The 26,977-nt window shown below is 40.6% G+C and overlaps 1 protein-coding gene across 1 annotated transcript in view; it reads right to left on the bottom strand.

The window, feature by feature from the left end:
* Positions 1-26,977, bottom strand: part of LOC124775429 — a 76,058-nt gene that overhangs the window by 1,076 nt on the left and 48,005 nt on the right. The gene's annotated exons all lie outside the window — the stretch shown is intronic.

Genomic DNA, 26,977 nt, shown 5'->3' with positions numbered 1-26,977 from the left:
AAATGGCGAACAAATGCACAACTAAATGAAACTTTATAGCTCCCTTAATTCGTCGACAGATAGTGCTTAGCTCTGCCTTTTGTCGTTGCAGAGTTTTAAATTCCTAAAGTTGTGGTATTCTTTTTGTATCACCCTGTACTATTACTATATTAACATGAATGTTAATCCACAAAATTTTCACATATTGGCAGCAGCGTAGTTTTGACTGTTGAGTAATTTGTAATTAATTTGAAACTAGACCAGATCGTAAAGAATAGTTGCTACATGTCCCCCCCCCCCCCCCGCACACACACACACACACACACACACACACACACACACACACAAACACACACACACACACACACACACACATAATGATGACTTATCCCAATACTTCATGCTCCTCCGTATCATCGTTTTCATCAAACACATTCTCTGACTTGAGGTTCAAGTAACACTGCCTGTTCATTTCAGGCGTGTAGTAGTAGTAGTTTTGTTGAATCGTGTTTCAAGTTTGAACTAATAGTTTTGTTAAGCCTTTGTGTTTCATGGTTGATATTTCCCTTCCACCTATGTATATGGGCATTATATTTTACAAGGCATCCACAAACAGTGGCTTTGAGAAAATGGTTGCCTCCCACGACTCCAATGAGGACATGTTACTTTAAACAACAGTTCATGGCAACCTGTTGAAAACATAATTGTAAAATTTCTGAAATGTACATTGTTACCACGAACATCAACTTTTGGTTTGGTAGTGAGGTCGGTGACACTCTTAAGAATTCTGAAATCCTCGGCGCCCATTTTACAGACAGGAATGTGAAACCGTGGGACGTGGGGTCACGGTGGGGCATTACTTCAAGAGCTTCAAGGTTTTATGAAGAAATGGGTGTCTGTGTAGCCTGTGAGCATTCCTTCAGCTATGAAAAATTGCGCTTTGGGCCCATATTGAAGTGATTATCAGAGAAAGAGTAGAGACAGTTTATCGCAAATGTCCATCTGTACGGTGTAGCGGTGCAGCAATGACAAAGCTTGTTCGCTCTAAGATCGACAGATATCAGGAGCATGAATACATTCTACAATGTCAAAATCGACGACAGAGTGCTTTACGCCCCCACGGTTCTCAGCGCCTCATTTATTTGCACTGTGAGACAAGACTGTCAGTACCCAAGTGGAAAAATGTTTGCGATTGCCTGCTGAACCATGATTGTACCCAAGCGTACACCTCTTCGTCTGAAGCAAATCTACGACCGCAAATGTCGTTCTACGGGGTTCCAAAAATATGAAGATCCCACGGGGAAAGGTCGGACTGTATGGTGGATGCGTAAAGGTTGCCCAGCGAAGCTTCTGCAGTGTATCTAAACAGGAAGCACGCCAGCTAAGGGCCCGCTGCTCACTGACTTTCTGGAACTCGGCGCTCCACTTTGCAAAACTGAAGCGCGTCGTCAGAATGTAGACGGACGCCGTCATTCTGCTGCAGGATAATTCCGAGCGCAGGCTGCCAATGTTGAAAAAGTTTCACTGGGAAGTCGTTACACATCCTCCGTACAGTCCCGATCTCTACCCAGGCAATTTCCATATGTTTGGACCCCAGAAGAAAAACATTCGTGACGGTCGTGTGTCTTTGGACGAGAAGATGCACGCATGCGTACAACGATGATTGCACAGGCAACCGCAAATATTTTTCCATGAAGCCATTGATCGTCTTCTCTCACAGTGGGATAAATGCATTAATAGTTATGCCAATTACTTTCGAAATAATTAACAGTTTACTTATTTCTTCCCAACATCAACAACTGAGGAACATATTTGTAGAAAAAAAGAATCTTCTTCAGTTGCCACTAATTTCTTAATTTGTTGAACGACCGGTTTCGAAGCCTAAAGCTTCATCTTCAGGTGCCACCAAACATAGGAACATAATTGTGTTGCGATCGGACCAGTCAGTCACAGGGTGTCACACCCACGTCAAACAAACGCATGGGAGAATAGAATCAGCAACCACAGCGCACGATGCTGAAGGCACTTTTTCCCCATTTGTTTCGTTTTCATTTGAGTACCACTTATATCTACAGGATGGCCAATACCTTTGCGCACGTAGCTGTCTTATGAAAAATTCTACGGTTTGTGTTCAGAAAAATAAAAATTCAGCATCTGAAATTGTCTCCGAAATACATTCCCCCCATCTCCGCAATATCCTTTCTTTCAGGAGTGCTAGTTCTGCAAGGTTTGCAGGAGAGCTTCTGTAAATTTTGGAAGATAGGAGATGAGGTACTGGTAGAAGTGAAGCTGTGAGGACGGGGCATGAGTCGTGCTAGGGTAATTCGTATGGTAGAGCACTTGCCCGCGAAAGGCAAAGGTCCCGAGTTAGAATCTCGGTTCGGCACATAGTTTTAATCTGCCAGGAAGTTTCATATAGCGCACACTCCACTGCAGAGTGAAAATCTCATTCTGGACTCTGTTGTTTATTTTCTACTATTGCCAATTTTTCGCTATTGTGTAGTACCTCTGCACGATGCCACCAAATAGTCCGCCTACCAACATAAGCCGGGCAAATATACAAGTGGTCATGTGTACAACTGGTATAAAAACATTTTAAAAAATACCAGTTAAGAGGAAAACACTGCCCAGCACGAGTTAACTGTAGTAAAATAGGTGTCATAGCACCAGCAATTGTCAAACATGTAATATCATCAGCATCTGAGTAGATTAATATGTTCTCGTTCCTGTCAAGATAGTCTGCTTTTAGAAATAGGTGGGGGAAAAGCACCTAATAACAACTAAACATGAGACAAAAAGACAAAAACTTATTTCCAGTAAATGTTCTGAACTCTGATTTCTCTTCCTTTATTGTGAAAATCAGGCAAACAGGACAGCAACATCAGGGAGGAAGCACTAACTCAGTCCAGGCAAGGATTGATGATTAGCTATGACGTATATTTGGAAGGCACTGTGAAACACGTATGTAACGTAGCAGCGATGGTGAGGCACGTTAAAATCCTTGACCAGAGAGCCTATTATCGTAGTTAGTCTGCGCTTGACCGCGCGAGTGTTGCGAGCAGTTCGCTAGTAGTAGTCGTGCAGTACAGTACGCTAGTAGTCGTCATGCAGTGCAGTGGGTCAGTGGTAGCAGCCCAGTGCGGTTGTGTGATGTAGTCTGTCGGCAATACTGGTCAAGATGCTGAATAAGGTATATTGTTAATTAAGGTAATCATCAGATAATGTAAAGTTTATTTATTGTAATTAATTTCCAACAAGAGCCCCAATAATAATTTTGATTTCAAAAGCAATTTTACAAAAAAAAAAAAAAAATTATTTAATTGAACTAACGATTTCGTCCCACTTCCCTTAAAGAAAAGTTTCAGTTAAATTACAAAAAAAAAAGAATATTATTATTTGAAATGCAGTTCCTCCAAGCCGTGCGCAAGAATAAGAGCAGAAATTTGACTAGCAGTTACAATGAGGTAAGAATTTAATTCTGATTTTTGCACAGGGTCAAAGACCGATATTTCGGTTTAATTGAATTTTCATTGTCACTGAAGTTTCATTAGCACTGAATTGTTTTTCATTATTTTTGTGGGAGCTTACACCAGAGTCAGATTGCGAATTTCACATTTTTGTTGTCATTAAATTTAATTGCTAGGGAGGTTATGTTTGGCTCCCATTCATTTATTATATATTGTCTTTTTAAATTTCGGTGGGGAGGTTACAACTGTTCCGGTATTTGACGAAGTGAATTAAGGAAGTCACAAAGCCTAATAGGACATGAATTTAAGTCGCGCTCCTTTCGAATACAAGAGCAGTGTCTGGAGCACTGTGCTATCGAGCCTCGCTGCGATACGTAATATGTGATTAAAAACCTTAGTTTTTTTTTTTTAGAAAGGTACCGCGCACTGTCTGTGTAAGACTCGCTAATAAACGTCTTGTAGTGTTACCACTGACAGAATCTCTTTTTCTCGTTGTATTTAGGCGGATACTTTTTTTTGTTTATATTTCCATCACGGTATGACAGCGTACCGCTCATTTTCTGCTTGTTCTGCTTGTCATTGGTCACGCGTATACGCACATGAAACTCACGAAAGTGAGAAAAAGCGACAAAATTAAAACGTATAGTGGCGAATATTATTAGTCATTTCTGCACATTTGACTAAATCTAGTTACAATACCTTTGAACCTAATGATTCAGTCTTAAGTGACCTGCGTAATTTTTCTATGTAAGTGTCTCAGATTTGAGAAATCACTTGTTTAAAATTGGTGGATATCTCATGTTTGGAAGATTCTTGAGTGTTTTCTTCCTATTGCAGTTTGTGAGGAGTATCACGTTAGTTCCAGGTCAGCAAGAGTAATCATTTCAGGGGAGAGGTACCCTACACAGATATTACACCAAATAGCTCGCTGGCTGCCAAAAATGCTGAACAACTTGGAACAGAATTCTCGTGATTTTTGTATGAAGATGTACTGAATCTGCAGATCCAACACACATTACTGTGTGTTGACGATGTGCCGAGAATGCTTTAAATCTCTAAAAGTGTTGCCGCAACGGCAATGGATATCTGAGTATGTTCGCCTCTGCTGAGCGAAACTGGTCAAATAACTCATTTGGTAGGCTACCTTTGGTGGCTTATCTGCACATTCATGTTTCATAAATTTTTTTAAATTAATATAAAAGACGTTAGAAGAAATTATCTATAATACAATATAAAGACGTTGTTTAACGTTGTTACCAAAAATCTCAGAACGTTCTTGACCGATTTACTACAAATTTTTAGACAAACTCTAATAAGTGTTCTGACGGAATTCATCTACATATTTTTTAATGTATATAGTATATAAAAATATAAGTACAACGTATAAAGCGGAAGGTAATTAGCAAAAATTTCGAAAAGATTTTTATCGATTTACTTCAAATTTTTAGACGATATTCCAATAAACATTCGATCGGACACGGGCCACAAATTTTTGATATATACGATTTATAATATCTGTGTAATAGACAAATGGGGAACGTTGTTAGCAAGAATCTCGAGAATTGTTAAGCGATTTACTTCAGATTGTTCCACGGTGCTCTAATAAATGTTCGGACAGGCATAGGCTACATACAAAGGAGTAACATTGTTAGCAAAAAACTCTGAAAGTTCTTGAGCGAATTACTTCAGATTTTTACAGTATGCTCCAAAAAACATTTGGATGGAGATATTGGACGAACGGGTGCCATATATTTTTTAATATAGAGGTTGTTCGGAAATTTCCGTCAAGGAATTTTAGAGGGAAGTAAGTACATGGCATTTTGAATAGGAATGTACCATTTCCGTTCTACGGCGGTTTCAATTCACAAGTGTAACGCATCCAAGTCTGCTGAGGGAAAGAGAAATGTCTTGGAATTGCATACTTGATTTTCCTACAAAACATACTGGACCCGCTCTTGGAAGATGTGCCATTGAATGCTTGTCAGGAAATGTGGTTTCAGCATGGTGTGCACTACCTCACTTCTGACGGGAGGTTCGGAGACATCTCAACAGACGATATGGCGACAGATGGATAGGCCGAGGTGGATCAACCGCGTGGCCGCCGCGATCGACGGATTTAGCTCCAATGGGCTACTTCTTGTGGGTCGAGACAGAGGAAGGTCTGCTGGCCCGAGTATGGTCGCTGCAATAAAAACTGAAGAGACACCAGGTTGGGTGGAGAATGTGTACCAGTACATGCACCGTAAGTACAATGTCTGTAACAATGTTGGTGGTTGCCACTTCGAGCCGCTGTTGTAATGCATCAATACTGTTCTGAATGTACAATACGCTGGGTTCTTTTCTGTTATGGAATAATGTAAATACGTAATGTTAAAATGTCAATATAAACAAATGTGCTTGATTGACAAATGGATGTTTCGTTGTGTTTCCTGTCTGATAGTTACCTAGTAATTGTATTGCTTAACGCCTAATTCAGATCCTCAAGCAAAAGTGGACGAGTTAAACGTCTGAAACTATAGTAAAACAGGAATTTTCGAATATCCTGTATATAATATATAAATATATATTATCTCCATGCGCCGGAAGATTTCTGCTCGCCCCTATGTCCCATAAAGCTTTGGAGCACATTTACATTGGATGTGAAACGCAAACTAGTGCAGCCAACTGTTCTGCCGAACCTCCACTATTGCGTTGTAGGCCTAACTCAATATGGCACGACTAGCGAAAACACAAGTCGGTTAGAGCTAACCAAGAATGCTTGTATAGTACGAAGATTCAACAGGGTCTCGGCGCACAGTGAAATTTCGGCACTATCAAATCCACAAAATGGATGGAATCTTAATTGTAACATATGGAGTAAAGATTTGTATGATAGCAACACATGGAAAGAACCCTTTATTTTCCTTTTGTTTGTTATCTCTGTTATCTTTTCTTCCCTGCTTTCTCTTTGAGTACTTGTCATTACGTGTCACAAGGGATTCTGCGGAGTGGTGTGTGTGTGTGTGTGTGTGTGTGTGTGTGTGTGTGTGCGAGAGACGCATTGCTGACGCACAGACACTACGCAGACGTTCCGTATGATGGATGGGGAGCATTAAGCGAAGGGCTGCGACTGACTGATGGTCCCTAGCGGAACGTCTGAGGGCTATCGAAACATATACACGCGGCAGTGACAGCGCTGACGTCGCGGATGAGGAGGCAGCTGAGCTTTTAGTAATTGCCGTAACATCGCAAACTGATACACGCTTGCCCATAAAGAATAAAAAAAAAACGCTTCTATGATGTAGTCTCTCCTCTCATCTATAACAAGCTAACAGAGCTGATCATAATAAAGACTAAAGAATTAGTGAACATAAACATTAGCTATAGTAAGGCCGGATAGGCTGCAGCCTTGATCGTGGCCTGGACTTATAGCTGTCTCTCGGCAGCGTCCGACATAATTTTGTTCACAGTAAATATAATAGCATCTGCTGATTTGTTTCTACACAAAACTCTCCCCGATATCCGAAAGAATAAAATCTACGTTATGTGTGTACTAGATTTTTAGCTATAGTATCTCGTCACTGAGTTATAGATACTAGATAGAGAAGCACGAGAAACTAGTAGACATTCACTACAATTTTTTAGCGCATCGAACAATCGTGAGTGTAATTGCGCTTCAGGCCACGAGATGATTATCTTTCAGATACAAACGTAGAAACGGAGCACCTTTCAGTGCTGGGCGAAGATGTCTTGTTGCATCCAAGCCTTGCTTCACCTGAGTGAGCGAAACAAGTTGCTGACATTTCAGAGAAATTATTCAAATGGCTCTAAGCACTAAGGGACTTAACATCTGAGGTCATCAGTCCCCAAGAACTTAGAACTACTTAAACCTAACTAAGCTAAGGACATCACACACATCCATGCCCGAGGCAGGATTCGAACCTGCGACCGAAGAGGTCGCGCGGTACCAGACTGAAGCGCTCAGAACCGCTCGGTCACTGCGGCCGGCGGACATTTCAGAGAACCTGTCGCATGGCGTGGGCCGTAGGTCGTAAGTGTTGTCTTGCCAATCGGATGACACTGCAAGTGATGCTACGAAGCAGCACCAGTCAACCCAACTGAGATATCACTCTATTGTTCGCATGTCTCATGCAAACAGCGGAAGTCCTTGTAAAGCATGAAACCTGTTATGTAGGATCTACGGTGTTTGTGGATCAGTGCAAGAGTGGTTCATATAATTCTGCGCCGCAACTACTACAGTGACTATCTGAAATTTAGGATGAGGTAGGACTTTAAGGAGAAGAAATTGTAGCGCTACAACTGTGTCTATTTCCTGGGTTCATGGCGATAACACGGTATTCAGATGTGATTATTCCTTGATTGACCAACAGTCATAAGCAAACCTAACTATCTGCGTAGTCTTTCCGAAAGAGTCATTCCCGATTACAGACAAATCATTGTCGGTTGCGCCACAGAGTATCCATACATACTACAAAACTGGATGTATGTATAGGCATGTATGTGTATGCGTATATTCCAACGTTCCCTCCTAAACCTCTGGACCGATTTCAGCCAAACTTGGTACACAGATTACTTTCTGGAAAGAAACGCCGGTGGGGTAATAACCTCCTTCCTATCAAAGGGGCTGGGGTGAAAAACAGTGTAGCCCACGATGAACTAATACCCATAGTTTAGACTTCCAGAATTTATTTACTTATTAATTTATTTACACAAGTTCCGTACGACCAAATTGAGGAGCAAATCTCCAAGGTCATGGAACGTATCAGTACATGAAATTACAACATTAACATAATAACAGATAAGAATAAAATGTTTATGAACCAGAAAAAAGTCAATCCATAAGTTTACGTAAATGCAATCAACAATACACCAAGAATCAGATTAATTTTTCAAGGAACTCCTCTACAGAATAGGAGGAGTGACCCAAGAGGAAACTCTTCAGTTTAGATTTGAAAGCGCGTGGATTACTGCTAACATTTTTGAATTCGAGCGGTAGCTTACTGAAAATGAATACAGCAGTTAACTGCAGACCTTTCTGCACAAGAGTTAAGGAAGTCCGATCCAAATGCAGGTTTGATTTCTGCCGAGTATTAACTGAGTGAAAGCTGCTTATTCTTGGGAATAAACTATAGTTGTTAACTAGATATGACATTAAGGAATATATTTGTTGAGAGGCCAATGTCAAAATACCCAGACTCGTGACCAGGGGTCTACAAGAGGTTCTTGAACTTACGTCACTTATTGCCCGAACCGCCAGATTCTGAGCCAAAAATATCCTTTTATAATGGGAAGAGTTACGCCAGAATATAATACCATACGACATAAGCGGATGAAAATAAGCAAAGTGGACTAATTTTCGTGTCGAACGATCACTCACTTCAGACACCGTTCGAATAGTAAAAATGGCAACATTAAGTCTTTGAACAAGATCCTGACCGTGGGCTTTCCACGACAGTTTACTATCTATCTGAACACCTAGAAATTTGAACTGTTCAGTTTCACTGATCATATGCCCATTCTGTGAAATTAAAACGTCAGGTTTTGTTGAATTGTGTGTTAGAAACTGTAAATACTGAGTCTTACTGTGATTTAGCGTTAGTTTATTTTCTACAAGCCATGAACTCAGGTCATGAACTGCACTATTTGAAACTGAGCCGATGTTGTTCACAACATCCTTTATTACCAAGCTAGTGTTATCAGCAAACAGAAATATTTTAGAGTTACCCGTAATACTAGGGGGCATGTCATTTATACAAATAAGGAACAGGAGTGGCCTCAGCACTGATCCCTGGGACACCCCCAACTTGACCATACCCCACTCAGACCCCACATCACAGCCATTCTCGACATTATCAGTAATGACCTTTTTCTGTCTGTTGCTAAAGTAAGAGGTGAACCAATTGTGAGCTACTCCCCGTATTCCGTATCAAACGCCTTAGTTAAAACAAGAAACAGGGAAATATGCCTAGTGTTCAAAACCTTTTGTTTAACCCATCTAGTACCTCACAGAGAAAAGAGAATATAGCATTTTCAGTTGTTGAACGACTTCTAAGGCCAATCTGTACATCTGATAACCAATCGTGTGATATAAAATGATCAATTATCCTTCCATACACAACCTTTTCAATAACTTTAGCAAAAACTGATGAGATAGAAACAGGTCTAAATGGTCTACATTATTCCTTTTTATAAAGAGGCTTTACTACTGAGTACTTTAACCGTTCAGGAAACTGACCATTCCTATAGGAAAAATTACAAATATGGCTAAATACAGCTACGGTCGCAGGTTCGAATCCTGCCTCGGGCATGGATGTGTGTGATGTCCTTAGGTTAGTTAGGTTTAACTAGTTCTAAGTTCTAGGGGACTAATGACCTCAGCAGTTGAGTCCCATAGTGCTCAGAGCCATTTCATTTTCATGGCTAAATACAGAGCTAAAATGTGCAGCGCAGTACTTTAATATTCTACTAGGTACTCCATCATAACCATGAGAGTCCTTAGTCTTCAATGATTTAATTATTGGCTCAATCTCCCCCTTGCCTGTATCACACAGTAGTATTTCAGACATCAATCTCCGAAAGGCATTTGACAGGAAAGTTATATGATTCCCTGTAGAAACTAAATTTTTATTTAATTCACCAGCAATTCTCAGAAAATGATTGTTAAATACTTTAAATATATGTGATTTATCAGTAATAGAAATATTTTTACTACGAACTGACTTCATATCGTCGACCAGACTCTTCCTTCACAACTGACCATATGGTTTTAATTTTATCCTGTGAATTAGCTATTCTGTTTGTATACCACATACTCTTTGCCTTCCCAATAACATTTTTAAGAACCTTACAGTACTGCTTGTAATGGGCTACTGTAGCTTGATTGTGACTACTTTTAACATTTTGATATAATTCCCACATTGTTGTACATGATATCCTTATCCCACAAGTTAGCCACCTTCGCTGCCTATTACTGCTAGTACCCCGTTAAGAATGTTCTAATGGAAAGCAACTCTCAAATAGCATGAGAAATGTGTTAAGGAAAGCATTGTATTTATCATATATGTTATCGACACTGTAAGCATCCTGCCACTCTTGTTCCTTGACAAGGTTTAAAAAACTCTCTATTGCTGTTGGATTAAGTTTCCTACATAGTTTGTAATTATATGTGACATTTGTTTGAGTGCAAAAGCCTTTTGGTGTTAAAATTTGTGCATAATGGTCTGAAAGGCCATTCACCCTTTTACTAACAGAATTCCCATCTAGTAATGAAGAATGAATAAAAATATTGTCTATGGCTGTGCTACTGTTCCTCTGCACCATAGCTCGAAAAAACACAGTCTGCAGCAGATCATATGAATTTAGGAGATCTACCAACATCCTTTTTCTTGCACCATCATATACAAAATTAATACTGAAGTCATCACGTATAACTAATTTCTGGTAATTCCTATAAAGTGAATCAAGAACACACTCTAGCTTCAGCAGAAATGCTCTGAAGTCAGAGTTAGGGGACCTATAAACAACAACAATTAGAAGTTTACTTTCACTAAATTTAACTCCCCCTGCACAACATTCAAATATATGGTCAGTGCAGTGCCGCGATACATCTATGGACTCAAATGGAATACTGTTTTTTACGTACATGGCCACTCCCCCACCCCGCAAGGAACTCCTTGAAAAACAGCCAGCCAATTTGTATCCTGGTAAAGGAAGCCTCTCAATTGTCAAATTATTTAAGTGGTGCTCCTACATACCAATAATTTCAGAGTCAACATCTATAAGCAGTTCACAAACTTCATGTAATGAGAGCACGAAGAGACTTGCGACGAACTTTACACGTAATTCCAGAGCTCTACGAAACTTCTCGCTGATGACTCCCACAAAATGACGAAAGGAAAAAAAAAGTTTATCGTTTACTACATCTTCGCATATGATAAATCTGCCGCATGACTCATGACGTACGACGTTTTAATTTATTACTTCTTTACTACTAACTCTATTTACAACACATTTCGCAGACATTAGCCACATATTATGCTGGATGTACAGCAGAAAATTCAAAAGACACTACGTCATATACTTTGGGCTGCGTGAAAATGAAACTGCCGGCGAAATTCGATAGTGTTGAAATATGTGTACAAATACGTGTAAATTATGTTAAATGTGTGTGAAATATATTTGCTACATGCATACGTGGGCAAAACCACAGGTGAAAAGCGCTTTCTAAACCGCTGGACCTGGGAATAAATACTGGGGGGGGGGGGGGGGGGGGGGGGGGGTAAGAACCACCAGCCTCCTATTGGGGTGAACGTGATAACGTGGAGAGAGGAGGGAGGAGGAGGAAGAGGAGGAGGAGAGGGGAGATAAGAGGGGTAAGGAGGAGATAGACACATATGGGGAAGGACGACGTAGACAGAGCGGAGAGAATGAGATGGACAGTGAAAGGAGAGATGGACAGTGAAAGGAGAGATGGACGGTGAAAGGAGAGATGGACAGTGAAAGGAGAGATGGACAGTGAAAGGAGAGAGGAGGAGTGGAAAGAGGAGGAGATGCGCATAGATAGGGGGAGGAAGAGATGCACAATGAGGGGGGACAAGGAGATGGACAGAGAGAGGGGGAGGAGATGGACAGAGAGAGGGGAAGTGTAGGCGGAATTAGAGTGAGAGGAGCAGATAGAATTAGAGGGGTAAGGTAGTGGTGTGCAGAGGGGAAAGGAGCAGATGGGGAGAGGGGCACGAGGAGACAGAGGGAGGGAGGGAGGGAGGGAGGGAGAGACAGGAGATCGCCAGAGAGGAGGAAGGAGTAGATTGGCTTATAGGAGACTGAAACAAATACACACCTGGGTACTCAGCTGGTTCTTGTAATATAAGTAGTCTCCCATATTACACTGATAAAGCGAAAATAGTTATCTGTGTTGACAATGGAATCATCATCAGCAGAATAATAGTAAATTAATTTTTCTCTAAAATTATTGGTTGGTTTCATGTAATTTGATTTCCAGTTAGCTCAAAGAAAACTGAGTGTGTGCAACTCTGTATAAGACAGGATGTAACATCAGAAAAAAAGAAATGGTAGAACATGAGAGAAAGGCAAGATGTAAAACGTAATGTTCATAATGTTTTGATGTGTGTATTCATATGCACGTGAGCTGCCGGCCGATGTGGCCGAGCGGTTCTAGGTACTTCAGTCTGTAACCGCGCGAGGGCTACGGTCGCAGGTTCGAATCCTGCCTCGGGCATGGATGTGTGTGATGTTCTTAGGTTAGCTAGGTTTAAGTAGTTATAAGTTCTAGGGGACTGATGACTTCAGATGTTAAGTCCCACAGTGCTCAGAGCCATTTGAACCATTTTGCACGTGAGCTGGACATCCTCTATTATAAATCACCTCACTCGCTTACGTTCAGGAACGTAGAGTCTGTGTCTCGCATTCATTAATACAACAGGCAGCTCCCCATTTTGTCCCAGACGGGGCAATCGGGACCGACCCAGCGCCGTGTCGTCTTCTGCCAATGAGTCCCCCGGCCGTTGTCGGCTTTCCGTACATTGGAACTGCTACTTCTCATCATGTAGCTCATCAATTGGCCTCACTAAGTTGAGTGGACTCAGTTCCAGTCCACTCACCAAGGAAAAATCTCACAGCATTGGGAATTGAACCCGGGTCCTCTGCGTGGCAGTCAACCTCACTGACCACTTTTTCTTTCTTTTTTTTTAATCTCATTTTGTTCGATATTGTTCGTTGCATTTGTTCGGGGTGGGCGTCCAAGACACTCTTTCAAGTTTATCGATGATTCATTTACTCAGTATTTTTATTGCAGAGGGTAGCTAACCCTCCGACCGAATATGCTGAGCTACCGTCCCGGCATACTCAGCTACGCGGACAGACATTCGTTAATATAATACAGATTACTATCCTAAGGTCTTTCTACAATTCTGCTCAATATAGCCGCTATAAAAATACGTATAGTAAGTTCTATATGTTGTGTACAGCCTCAAACATCTTCTGGGAACTAATTCAGCTACTATACATACCTACAACGGTTCAGAACGCCAAAACAACTGTATCGAACATGATTATAACACCAGAATTAAACAGAACCTTTTTCTGAAGGTGAAATCGAACGGGACAAATTTTGCAGGTATAGAAATTTCCATCACCTTGTAACAAAGCAGGTGCCCTCTCTTCTGTTTCTCCTCCCCCAAAAATTTATTTATTTATTTATTTACATTTGGAAATATCTTCGAGATTACCACTTACATGACATGTGCAAAGAACGAAAAATCTTGAATATTAACTCAGGACTTAGCCAACTTAACTTTATTATCCAGTACATGCATTTAGTTAATCAGATCCTGTTGGGGTAATTAGTATACCTAAAAACTGTGTTAATTCCAAATACTAGTGATTCGAATCTTCGTTATCATTTTATATATGTAATCTGATGATGACCGAAGCAGAGAGTATATGAAATGTATTGTTAACATCGAATGTTGATTTAAGTGTTAGGATGCCTTTTCTGTTACTGAAATAGAATCCAGTATTCTGGCAAACTGGAGAGTATAACCCAACTGCAATTATTGTTTAATCCGGAGGTACTCATAAAACATCATCCGAAATTGTTCTAAAAGCATTCTCTGAAAATTATTTCGTGCAGTTAGTTCATGAGCCCACGCGAATAGTAAACGGTTATGAAAACACACTTGACCTCTTAGCAACAAACAATCCTGAGCTAATAAAGAGCATCGAAACGGATACAGGGATTAGTGAAGACAAGGTTGTCGTAGCCTTCTCTGCACGATAGCAATGGATACACTGTCGACGACAGTGCTGCGAAAGCAGAGTTACTAAACACAGCGTTTCAAAACTCTTCACCAAAGAAGACGAAGTAAATATTCCAGAATTCGAATCAAGAACAGCTGCCAACATGAGTAACTTAGAAGTAGATATCGCCGGAGTAGTGAAACATCTTAAATGACTTGATAAAAGCGTCTTCTAGTCCAGATTTTATACCAATTAGGTTCCTTCTAGGGTACGCAGATGCAACAGCTCCATACTTCATCATACAAAACAGCTCGCTCGACGAAATATCCGTACCCAAAGACTGGATAGTTACACAGGTCACACCAATATTCAAGAAAGCTAGTAGGGTTATCCACTAAATTACAAGTCCACATCATTAACGTCGACTTGCAGCAGGATTTTGGTACATACATTGTGTTCGAACATCATGAATTACCTCAAAGACAACAGTCTATTGACACACAGTCAACACGGATTTAAAAAACATCGTTCTTGTGAAACACAACTATCTCTTTACACACACGAGGTGTTGAGTGCTATTGACAAGGGATTTCAAATTGATTCCATGTTTCTAGGTTTCCAGAAGGCTTTTGACACTGTACCATACAAGCGGCTCGTAGTGAAATTGCTTGCTTATGGAATATCGTCTCAATTATGTGACTGGATTCGTGGTTTCCTGTCAGAGAGGTCACAGTTCGTAGTAATTGACGGAAAGTCATCGAGTAAAACAGAAGGGATTCCTGGCGTTCCGCAAGGTAGTATTATAGGCCCTCTGCTATTCCTTATCTATGTAAACAATCTAGGAGACAATCTGAGCAGTTGCCTTAGGTTGTTTGCAGGTGATGCTGTAGTTTATCGTCTAGTTAAGTCATCAGAAGATCAAAAAAAAAAATTGCAAAACGATTTAGAAAAGGTATCTGAATGATGCGATAATTGGCAATTGACTTTAAATAATGACAAAGTGTGAGGTCATCGACACGAGCGCTAAAAGGAATCCGTTAAACTTCCGTTACGCGGTAAATCAGTCATATTTAAAGGCCGTAAATTCAACTAAATACTTAGGACTTACAATTACGAACAACTTAAATTGGAAAGAACACGTAGAAAAAGTCGTGGGGAAGGTAAACCAAAGATTGCGTTTTATTGCCAGATGACTTAGGAAACGTAACAGATCTGCTAGAGACTGCCTACACTACGCTTGTCCATCCTCTTTTGGAATATTGCTGCGATCTCTGGGATCCTTACCAGTAAGGATTAACGGAGTATATCGAGAAAATTCGAAGAAGAGCAGCACGTTTTGTATTATCGCGAAATAGGGGAGGGAGTGTCACGGACATGATACAGGGTTTGGGATGGACACCATTAAAACAAAGGCGATTTTCGTTGCGACTGAATCTTCTCACGAAATTTCAATCAAAATTTCTCCTCAGAATGCGAAAATATTTTTTTGGATGCCGACCTGCGTAGGGAGAAACGATCTTCATATTAAAATAAGGAATTCAGTGCTCGCACGGAAAGATATAGGTATTCGTTTTTTCCGCACGCTGTTCGAGAGTGGGATAATAGAGAATTGTTGTGAAAGTGGTTCGATGACCCCACTGCCAGGCACCTAAGTGTGATTTGCAGAGTATCCATGCAGATGTAGATGTAGATGTAGACGTAGACGTCCTTAGTCAAACACATCTCATTCCACTGTTCAGTTATTCAGAGGAAATCTTTTAGTGTGGCTTTTAAAACGTGTAAAATAACAGCAGTTGAATATATCGCTAATTTTGGTAGTCTTATAAAAGGAAGGCTGCTGGGAGATATTTCAGGCAGTCTGGCGAAGGTTATGACATGAGCATGACCTGTGCTGAAAATTAGTGGATAATGAACCACGGACGATTAATTAACGTCGTGAAATGTGTTAATCTTCAGTAATGAATCTCCCTACTGTGACAACAGATTGCGACTATGAACTGTGCGATCGCAGACATATTCTTACTCTGCACATCGGTTTAGTTTTGAGATGACTATTTGCTTGGAAGGACAGTGTAATTAGTGACTGTGTTAAAGATTTACTTGCCACACGTAAACTTCTGTCACTGCAGCGTTAGGTTACTGCGCTCGAGCAATTTCAATATAGATCGTCAATCGAGTGTAGTACGTTCTAGCTTTTTGTCAGTGCATAAATTATAGTGAATGGGACTAAGTACGGCCATAAATCATACGTTACTCAACAACAAACTGCAATTAAAGTATTTAGACTGGAAACCTGGTGTGGACCGCGTCGTTTAAAGTAGCCTGCTTTATACAACCACTTTTCAGCGAGATTCGACGGAGGCACAGCTATTGGAGGCGTATTAGCTCAGGTAAATACGAGTACTCTTAAGCTCCCTAGTGAATCAATAGGTCGATAGACAACAAAGATAATTTCAGTTAGGAATAGAAATATTTTCTGTCTAACAATGGCGTCTACGCCTGAAGGAAGCCTTGGAACAATGTTCTGCAAGCGCATTTCTTATTTAATCACTACTTTGTAAATCTGGATGCCAGACGGGTTTTCGAACCGTACTACTTACGGATATGAATCTTGGTAGGTCACTACTACAGAATAGATCAATGCTGAAGACAATAAGTACATGCAGGCATAATAATCTCTGTCATCAGAAACAGAGATCTCATTTGTGAGAGGGAAGGGCTTAGTGGGACAAGTTGCTGTTCCTTAATAAGGCAAGGCGAGTTCATCAGTCAGCAATTACGGCACACAAGTACTCGTTAACTGCAATGTGATGTTCGCGAAACCTAAATGTGAAGACGCACTGCAATAGTCGACGGTACAGCGGGGTGCCGCTTAATTACGCAGCTTGTGTTCAGCCTCTTGGCTCTGCAATTAGCCAACTGCCAATGAACAGAGATGTAATTAGTGTATGCTGTCTCTTCGGTCGCGCTGCCACCATTCGAAGAGCTATGAGGGAGTGAAGGTAAAACCCGTTACGTGTGGTAAAACGACAGTTAAATATTTGTCTTTGCTACAAGGAACACAGTGTCACCATTTCTTGCCTCGTCGAATCTCTGGCGTATAGTGTATGAAAACTCGGAGAAAATCAGACGTATCGGAATGATGCTATTCTTAAGGAAAGACTGCAAAAGAATTTCACAAATAATTATAGAATGTGAATTTTAAGGTTTAGTAACAGATTGCCTCCAGTGACATATAATTTCTCGCCCACCTTCCTTGCTTTAGATACCACACGCTTCAGCTTCAACTTCAGTTGTCATACTCACTAACGAGGCATGGAAAGCTTGGAACTTCCATTCTATGCCGAATCGAGGTTCGAAACCGGACCCTTGCCTTTCACTGTCAGCATTTTTACCACTGAGCTATCTAGGCACAGCCAACAGCGTATGAGGAAGCTTCACGGCAGCGTACAAGTATATCCCACTGCCGAGTAAAAGATTCATTTTGGAAACTGAGCTAATCTTTATCAATGCTGTAATGAGACCGTTTGTGATGTGCTGCATTGGTTGTAATTTTATTGTAGTGGAAGAAGGCTCGAAATATGACTAAAGCCTGTTACATTTATGGTTAGTAACACGTGACATAAATTTTAACAGGAAGTACCACACGCTCTCTAGTGATCGCAACATAGGAGCCTCTTTAAGCACAAGGAACGTTTCGTGTTCCTAAGATCAACTCCAATAAAGCCTTCGGCTGAATTGAAGCAGTGTTTTTCAATTACAGTTCTGCTGCCAAATGAGTCCAAGCAAAGGAGACATCGAGTTCTTTATATGAATGCCATCAATGCGACAGTCACTCTGACTGTCACAAAGTGTGCGCCCATCATTCTAAAGAGCTGCATAGACGGAACAGCAGGGAACGCTAGATATATCACAAAAGAGATTAGCTACAAATCCATTTCTCCGAGTACATTTTATATACTTTTTGCTCTGCTGTTGCTGTTCTAACATGTCCATCGTTTTCCTACTTTTAGATTATAACATTTCAACGCAACAAGACCTGAATTAGGAGGCTTACTTACCATCCTTTACGCATCCTACAAGCTGAGTTACATACCTCGAGTTCTAGTTTGGGCATTGCTGTCAGCGCAGTGGTGTTGCAGGTATTGTAAGAAAATGAGTGGAATACATTTCTCACAGATAATTTCTGTTGGTGACGCTGAAACAAGTACGAGAGTTATGTGTTTAGTATCTGACATCTTCCTTCCCACTTCGACGTAAACATTTCCATTTACCTCCATGTCATATAATATATCATATTATGACCTTCAGTGTTGATATCGATTAGGTGATTCGTTTGAAGTGGTATCTGTGCCTCCACCTCACCTCACACTGATCTATCACAAAAAGTTAATCTGAGAAACAAATAATATACTTGGCACCTTATCATTGCTTGGACATTGAGATGTGTCGGGTGCAAAACGGGAATAGTCGGCAAACTGATTGTTACAAACAACGAAACACCATTTTAAAATATTCTTAGCAGTAATAAAAGGCACGGTGAGTAAATATATATGTTTGCTGATTACATAATTTAACTTTCGTTAAGTTTTCTTACATTTCAGGTGCCAAGACACAAATTTATTGAAGGAGTGTTCTATTATTCACCCTGGATTTTGTGAGACCACTGTTATTTACACTACTATCAGATGATTTCTGGTGTTAGCCATTTTCAAGTGCGTACTATTACAGTCGTAAATTCACATCACCTCTCATTTTTATAAACTATCGCTATTTTGATAAAGACGAACGAGAACAACATTCTCTATTCGTCAAAAACTTAAAATAACATCACTGCTGTGGTGCAAGCGAACATAAACTTAAAAACTCATAATATATCGCACGGAACACCCGGGTTTACTCGATACTGACTGTTTTAAGTCATAGACTGTGCGGCTGGTCCCGGCGGAGGTTCGAGTCCTCCCTCGGGCACGGGTGTGTGTGTGTGTTTGTCCTTAGGATAATTTAGGTTAAGTAGTGTGTAAGCTTAGGGACTGATGACCTTAGCACTTAAGTCCTATAAGATTTCACACACATTTGAATATTTTGAACAGTTTTACAGAAACCACAGTTCAAAGACAGTCCATCGAAGGGTCCCCACCTGTCGATATTTGTTGAGAACTTTATGCCTTACTATTATATATCTTTTGCTGGCGAGATTAAATTTATTATTATTCTCATTATTATCATATGTTATGAATAGACGAAACTACTTTTGTCTGGCCACTACTGTGTGATTTCTCTGGGGGAAGCATCAAACTAGAACACATGAAATATTAGTTCACTTTATGTCGTAAATAAATAAAATATTTTCTTGACTTTGAGACACATCTTTGCCTAAAGATTGCTCGATAAGTTACAACCATAACTGACTATTAAAGCATTACTTGATGTACAGGTTAACGAACTGTTCTCTTGCAGTACAATGTTCCACATTTAAGTAAATAAGTCCATCAGAAACTTCAACTATCAAGTTGGTCCTATATTATGACGTTGTTTACTCCAGTGAGGTCACGTACTGGGACAGAGCTCTTGCCAGCTCGATACCATATTGACCTCAGTGTGAGGGCGCTGCTATGGTCAGAGTGGAGACATGGCCTTCAGGAGCGCCTCCCGTACTTCGTTACACATTGCAGCGAGTAGAGTCCTGCATGACCGAGTAAGCGAGCGCAAAATATGAGATGGGGCGAGCACACCCTAACTGAATAGACTGCCCGCAATAGTTCTCGTGACTGAGCATAGAAGCCGTGACCGAGTACGTAGCACATAACTTCAAACACAGTATACGTGTCATTATCCGTGTGAGACTGCAGCCAGTGCGGGCTGCTCATTTGTGGTGTATCCATGCAGCACGAACAAGCCAGTGCAGTAAGACGTAAGACTGAAACCAATGTTTACAAAAAATGGCTCTGAGCACTATGGGACTTAACATCTGAGGTCATTAGTCCCCTAGAACTTAGAACTACTTAAACCTAACTAACCTAAGGACACCAATGTTTACACATTGACGAAACGGGAAGGTCTAAAAAGCCAAGTATGGAGGACATTTCTGTTGGTTGTAGAAGAAAACAGTGCGTCTACTGGGTACGTATCGTGCATAAACTGCTCCATATTATTGTGTTTCCAGTCGGGGACCACTCATTTAGACACACAGTTGCAAGAAACCTTACAAAGATACAGCTCCTTCAGGGATACCAGCAGTAATAAAAAATAGTATTACAGCAAAGTGTGTTGCAATGTGTGCTAAAGATATGAGACCTTTTAACGCTGTTTCCGGTGAAGGTTCCGGAGGACTAGGCCAAGAATTAATACATCTAGGTGCGCACTATGGAGAAGTTAACGTCGTAGACGTCATGCCACATCGTTCTACTATAAGCAGACATGTCAAAGAACTCGCTGATGCAATACGAAACAGCACAATGCCTTCTGCTATTGCGGAAGTTATTAATAAAACAGGTGCTGTGACAGTTGATACGTGGACTGATTTGCATAATCAGGTGCACTATTTGACGCTTACAACACATTACATTAACACAGATTGGTCTCTTGTGAACAATGTTTTACTTACAACAAAATTCCCGGACGTTAAGAAGACGGGAACAAATATTATGAAAGAAATTGAAGAGAGGATGGCTGATAGGGATATTTAGTCGGACGTGTTGCACAGTTTTGTTTTTGTTTCCGACCAGGGTGCCAATGTAATAAAGGCTTTGGAAAATTACGAAAGGATTCCTTGTGCAGCTCATTGTATAAACACAGCACTTAGCCATACTTTCGATGAAGATAACTTCTTGTTAAATCATGCCCCGAACATCGTATCAACAATAAATACTGCAAAATGCATTGTAATGTACATTAAGAAAAGTGGCCTGTGCTCATCTTTGAAATCATCGTTGAAACAAGAGGTCTGCAGACGCTGGAACAGCTTGTACACTATGCTGGAATCCTTTCACACTCACTATAACGAAGTTGTTGCTTTCCTGACGGAAAAGGACTCCGCTTACAGATTGCAAGGATATGATAATGAGCTTGCAGGAAAAATTGCGCATTGTTTGAGACCATTTAAAGAGGCCACAGATGAATTAGAAGGTGAAAAAGAACCGACAATGCAGTTAGTCCTCCTTTGGTTTCACAAACTGCAACAAATTTGCAGTGTCAATGACACTGACTGTCAGGTGAGTAATTACTGCAGTTGAAAGCACTGTTTCATTATGACACGCGATAGATTTATAATTAACTAGCGTAATTGATGTGTACTAACAGAAGGTAGACAGGATTAAAAATCGAGACTTGACTTTCGTTTGTGAGAAGACGGTGATCACTTCAAGACATAAAATTGCTACGTTTCTTTGGCCGTCTTTCCGTGATCTTAATATGCTTGAAATAAATGAAAAGCAGGAAATTCTTAGCAATGTGCGACAAATGTGTGCTACTTACGCAGGTACAACATGCAATCATTAACATAATCGTTTTTGCATAGTTAGTGGACAGAGTGTTATAGAGAAACGGGAACGTTATAATTCGTATAATATTTCATTAACGTACAACATCTCGTTTTTACGGGAACGTTTCGATGATATTCACATCAGTTCTGTATTACTTGTCTCTTTTGTTTATTATCATAAATCCTTCAAGTACTGTTTCATCACCACCCAGAAAGAGAGATCGTTTCAAGGAGTGGAGGGACAACACATCATCCGCAGCAGATGAAGTAGATCTCTACATTTTAATGCACCGCGGAGATGATGATGACATCTTAAAGTGGTGGAGCAGATATGAAACAGATCTGCCAGGCGTGGATGCAGTTGCAAGACGTATTTTATGTATCCCAGCAACAAGCGCACCTAATGAAAGTTGCTTTAGTAAAGCCTGCATGTTACTAACAAATCGCCGCAGCCAATAAAATCCGGAACGCGTTAGTGATTTGCTGCTGATCAACAACAGCTATAATTTTGTTTCTGTTGCAAACAAGTGAAAAGTATGACAAGTTACGTCTGTAAATGTTTAATGTTCTTTGTATGCTTTCTTTATGAAGATGGTTGTCTTCTAGGTTACAGGGACAGCACTCATTTAATGTTTCCTATTAATGAAAGAAAAATATATCTTCTGTTTGGAAAGGAGACTCGTCTTCTATCCGCGATTGTATTGAAATATCATTTTACTTTCCAAGTGCTTTATGAATTTAGCTGTGTCATGTACCCGTTCTTGGAAACGTTACTTTTGTATTAAAAAAAGAGCGAGAGACAAATACATTGTGTGTGTGTGTGTGTGTGTGTGTGTGTGTGTGTGTGAGAGAGAGAGAGAGAGAGAGAGAGAGAGACAGAGAGAGAGAGGCGTTGGACTTGTACAGTACAGTGCAGCGAGCCGGGGCGAGGTGAGGTGAGACGTCAGCGGTGACCGGTCATGCTCGGTTATCCTCGTGTCCGGAATCCGGACAACAGACATGGGGCGAGTACGTGACCGAGCCGAGTCACAGTCTAACATAACAGTCGCGACACTTCGCCTCGATTTTGTTGCCTACAGCGCCAGCAGCGCCCCAAGCGGCTGGTAGGTTGAACTGTGAGTTCGGCGCGATCGTGAAAGCGAATAGTGATTGATTATTTTGATTTGTACAATGGTTTATACCATCGGGAGCGTTTGTAGCGCAATAAATTGCAGCAACAACAGGAAGAAGACACCACAGCTGTCTCTTTTTAGGTTTCCTAAGGATCCTGAGACGTATATACCATCATGTTACTAAACTGTATCGTCAGGATTCACTTGCAAACTATATGTGTATAAATGATGAATGTATCGTTTTAGGAGCAGAAAATGGCTTGTTAATAGCAGACGAGAAGACCTTATGAAGAAAGACCCAGTTTACCCGCATATTAATATTAGGTTTTGTCCGCTACATTTCGAAGAAAACCAGTTCATGAACACAGACAATAACAAACTCGTGTGGAATGCAGTACCCACACTGTTTGACATCCTAAATAAGCCACCTCAACTGACGATGAAGAGGAAACTGCCACAAAGATTCGACAGTCAATCTAAAGCTGTAAAACAGTCGTATGACACAGAAGCAGCCAGTTCAGCTCTCCATGTATCAGTGCCAGATTCGTGCGAATCGTCACCACAGACGTGCTTTGACGATAAAGTGGTTAGATTAAGTGCAGCTGTTCATGTCTTACAAAAGCGTGTGAAGTGTCAGAATGTGCAGATCGAGCGAAACTATTACGGGGCAAGGAAAGTGCCAACAGACAGATTGTTTGAAAATTATTCAAATATTTGGTTTTTCGTGAAATGTAATGTAATCAGCTCATTATAATGTTTTCAGCATATTTCTGCCACTATTTGGCAGTTGCTTTACCCACTTTGAATAATATAAAGATTAAGGTCGTACTTGTGGCAACAGGCAACAGTGACACACACAGTAGCCCTACAGAACGATAAACGAGCTGTCGATCGCTTTTGCATGTAGAGGTACATGTCTGTGCTTCTTACATGTGAATCTGTGTGTTTATATTCTTTTGATATCAACGTGGTAAGCTGCAATTCTGTCCAATGTCACAAGTGTTTCTTCACGAATGTGTTGTAGCTTGCCACTCTATTCATGGTTTTTGTCCATACTTGCGCTTATTTTAGAATCATGACTTACGGTACTAAAAAAACTCTTGGAGGCAAGAAAATAACTCGAATAATTCGGAAATTACGTAGGAAATGGATGTAAACAAACATTATGCTTACAACGCGTCTGACGTTCACCTTACCTGCCACTTGGAGCGCTAGTGTCGCTCCATCTGTCAAACGGCAACAACTTTTACAGCAGTGAGTGTCGCGACTGTTATGTTAGACTGTGGCCGAGTGGTGTGGGGCCGGACACAAGCGGCTCGGTCCCGCCGTCAACAGGCGAGCCGTGTCCGGTCAAACATTGAGCGTTGCAGCACTCTAGCAGCGAACCCTCGCTAATCTCTTTACGATAGCACATATACTTTTCTTGCAAGATTTACACGTTCCCTTTCATCAAATACTCGGCTGTATATCATATGATATGATATGAAGTAAGCATTAGTATACTTGCGTACTAGACGTGGAATACAGGTTGTCTGATACGTCACTTCCTATATTTAAACAGTTATAATTTCTTTATTTATGAACCAATTTTCTTAGACCTATTTTTGTTAGAAACAGCACTCCTTGACGTTGTGTTTAACATCATTTTTTCTTTTGTTTCAGTTAGAAAACGACGCTTGCATTGAGTGTGGAAGTACAAACCAAGCTATCAGCTTGTTGTGAGGTTTGGGGATCTGTGGTGCAAGTACAAATCGGTGGCTGGCTGAACGAGGGTTCCATGCAACACTGGATGCAAAAACAGTTAAAAATTGAAATTTCAAATTACTGACAGCACAGAGTGAAGCCGATACAACAAAATAAGGTAAACCATAAACTTCGAGGACACCAGAGAATGTTAACAGATGTCGTGAAATGTTCATGAGGAGCCCTAAGAAATCACTGCGTCAAGGATCTCCTGAAAGTGGTCTTTCACGTAACGCAGTTGCAACGACTCTTAAGAAATATCTCATTTTCACGTCGTGGAAGCCGCATTATGTGCAGCATTTGTTTTCTGATGACTGTGACAGAAGAATGGATTTTGGATAATTTTTTTTGGTTTGAAATGATGACTGGCCTGAACTTTTTGAGTACATTCTGTGGACTGTTGAGGCAGTTTTCCGCATTGGAGGATTTGTAAGCAGACATAACTGCCACTACTGGTCCGATGAAAACCCACACGAATATATTGAAAAAGCACAGAGGCGTCCAAAGATGACAACATGGTGTGGTATCACGTCATCCGAAGTTGTTGGACCTTCCTTGCTGCGAAACACAACGAATGACGAAAGATTCCTGGTAATGAAACGTATACTAACGGTAAACATAAAATAAGTAAAATAAAGTACCTCCAATGGTCACAGGTTCCTTTCAGTGTCGTACGACAGATACACGTTTAATTTTTTGTCAAAAGAAACCCAAAACCATGTTCTGAAATAGTGTTTTGTTTCTCCACTAGACAGTGCCGCAAGTTCCTCCAAAAACTCGTAGCACAACACACACACAAATGTCATATTAACAAATGTAAATCCACCTGATAATGGAGATTTAAACCTTTGAAACGCGTCGTGGAGATAAATAAACAATGACTGGTAAAAGTAAACTTGTTGTCTCATTTAATGTCAATAACAGTCACGGTAAAGCCTAACCTAAAATGTTCGCATTTACGATTTTTCGTTTCGCATTACGTAATAGAGCCGACTCAACTTAGTCTCAACAAGAAAATGGATGTTTAAACTTTGTAAAAGGTATGTTTTAATGTGTATTCCTCTGACATGTTATAGTATCTAAAGACCGAGAGAAAAGGTTGACGAAAACCAGGTCGCAGTCAGAGATGCTGCATCACCAGAGCGAGTGGGTAGCAGCGCGAGTCAGCGACGCTCCAACTACGGCAGCTGGCCACCAGAAACGTTACCGAAGGCCACTAAGAATGAACTTAACATGTACAAGGGATAATCAACGGTCTAATATTGTTCTAAAATTGTTCTTATTTCGATCCTCGAGGAAGGAAGAGGGAGTAGTCGCTGTTAGACACAGATGGTTGACGGTCGGTCGTAGTGGCGTATAACAGGACACTGACGTGTCGTATTTTGATTCTGAATTCGTGTTCGTCATCAGTAATGATATACTCCGACAAGTTAATTGAAATTAATTTGTTCGAGATTCGGCAGACAGTCTTGAGGTCGGGAGTTTAATCGATTGGATTAGTACTGAGAAGTGTTGGTGTCTGCGTGGCAGCCCAACATGATTGCTGTACAAGCGCATGATAATTAGGTTCGGAAGATAGCTAGGTAGACGTCGGTGTAACGCTACGCACTATGGATAATGAGTACGGAAGTTCCGCACGCGATTATATGATAGATTTGTTGATGAATTTTAAAGAATAGTTGATCGTACCGGCTATTAGATGTTGTGGAGGTTTCTTTTCTTTGGTTAGTTTGGATAGTTTGGAGTATTGATGGCGTGCACCATAGAGAGTGACTCAGCTGATATAATAGTGGGTGTAGAGGAATACGGAGTGAGTATCGGCCAATTAGGATAATTATTACTGCGTGTTCTAAGGTATCTGAACAACGCTTGAGAGCCCCAAGATACTGAGGTGAGACTTGTAGTTTTGAGGTCAGGACGACGCAACTTTATGTCATTGTACGTTAATATACTATACCATATATCGCGATTGTCTTTGGAAACAGACTATCTTCCTATATTTTTGATAGAGTCTAGACAAAGAACGATCCAATCAAGACCCATTTAAGGAGGGACGAACAGTGAATATCTTTTACGATTCAAGTGCTTTAATTGATTTAGTAACTTCAAGGTGTAGTGGGTACGCGAATGTCAATGCCTGAAGAGGTCTGAATATTGCTAAAATCTTAAATTAGAATACACAGTGGCGGTGACTCGTAGGTTTTTTGTTTGTGTTTTATTTCCGATTATAAGGGGAATAGCTTTCACAGCACATGAACCAAACACTATAAATTGTGACTATTGAGATTTTCAAGATAAAAATAAAATTGTTTAAGTATGTGAAAGTTTAAAACTGTGATCTGCGTGCGTCATTTGTAGTACAGAGAAAGTACTGGAGGAAGTCTTCATTCTTTTAGTAAAGAGAAAGAACGAGATATAGAGACTAAGATAAGGAA

This window comes from Schistocerca piceifrons, chromosome 2 (genome assembly GCF_021461385.2).
Source record: "Schistocerca piceifrons isolate TAMUIC-IGC-003096 chromosome 2, iqSchPice1.1, whole genome shotgun sequence".
Taxonomy (NCBI): domain Eukaryota; kingdom Metazoa; phylum Arthropoda; class Insecta; order Orthoptera; family Acrididae; genus Schistocerca; species Schistocerca piceifrons.
Note: the sequence above shows the minus strand (reverse complement) of the source record. Positions and strands in the feature narration are given on the sequence as shown.